The sequence below is a fragment of the Trypanosoma theileri genome (assembly GCF_002087225.1).
Source record: "Trypanosoma theileri isolate Edinburgh chromosome Unknown TM35_Tth_18_V1, whole genome shotgun sequence".
Lineage (NCBI taxonomy): Eukaryota > Euglenozoa > Kinetoplastea > Trypanosomatida > Trypanosomatidae > Trypanosoma > Trypanosoma theileri.
In genome coordinates, this window is record NW_021639860.1 from 417319 (window position 1) to 418851 (window position 1533).

Here is a 1533-nt window from a genome sequence, read left to right on the forward strand (position 1 = left end):
AATTACCTTAATTAAACAAATGAAGGCCACCAATCACATAAATCCATAAAGAAAAATAAACTGACCATGCACAGGCATAATTGTTTAGAGGGAAATATGCGTTCATTATACATAGGGGCTTCTTATTTCCCAATACCACGTGGCTTTCACGCAAAGAATCACACACNAAAACCATACCAATACACCAATAAGAGCATAGAAAATCTCTCTTCGTCAACCAAAACAAAACAAAACAAAACAAAAACGACTAAAACCATTGCAAACACATGTATAACACTTATATTATTTTCCATTTAATACTTATTATAAAAAGGAATGAGAAAAAATACTCCATATACATGTTAGAACAAAACAAGCATAATAATATACAGAAATATTCCTTTCACCCCCACCCAAACAAAAAAATATATGTATTTACACTTAATGCATTCTAGCTTCCGTTTTTTGATTGAATTCTTACACCGAAAAAAAGACGTTTTCTTAATTACCTTAATTAAACAAATGAAGGCCACCAATCACATAAATNAAACCATACCAATACACCAATAAGAGCATAGAAAATCTCTCTTCGTCGACCAAAACAAAACAAAACAAAAACGACTAAGAGCATTGCAAACATATTACACTTATATTATTTTCCATTTAATACTTATTATAAAAAGGAATGAGAAAAAATATTCTATATACATGTTAGAAGAAAATAAGTATAATGATATACAGAAATATTCCTTTGCAGAAAAAAATATTTACAATAAACGTATTAAACAATAGTCTCTTTCTTTGTCAAGAAAGATATAGACTGATAAAACAGGTTTTTCAGTATTATCCAAAAAGTGTAAAAAACAAAAAAAAGCTCAAAATTTTTTTGCTGGAATATGCTTCCTACTTGGGTCAATCAATGAAAACAAATAAAAAGAAACAGAAAAAAAAATATTCTATGAAGTTCAAAAAAATTCCAAACAATTGTTTTACGTCTCAAAACATAAACAAAAAAATGATAAACATTAATTCCTTTATTCTGTCGTAAGAATCACCCGGCAGGACTTGGAAAGTGGGAGATTCCAGTCTTCCTTGCCCTCCAGACCCCTCCGCAAGGAGGGACTAAAGGGATAGGTGACACAGAAATTAAAAAACCAAAACCTCAATTCTTTCTAAACGTTCTGATAGAGGCTCTTTCAAACCACAACAAAACCCAAAGAAAAAAAGAAGTTTACAAAATGCCCAAAATCTTGAGCGTAATACATCAAATCCAGAGAATCATTCTTTTCACTATCTCATTGAAAAGAATCATAAGAAAACAAAAAAAAGGACTCATGAAAAAAAACAATGATTGCTATCATCTATAACGTTAGAAGTGTCTTGAAAACCACTATACATGCAATAACCAACAAGCGGCACAATAAAAGGAAAACACCACAAACAAAACCAACGTACAGAAACCATATATAACAAGGAATACCATCATTTTCTTATAGTATCATCACAAAGCATAATTCAACGGTTCATAAATTAATTAGATTCAACGAGAAAAAA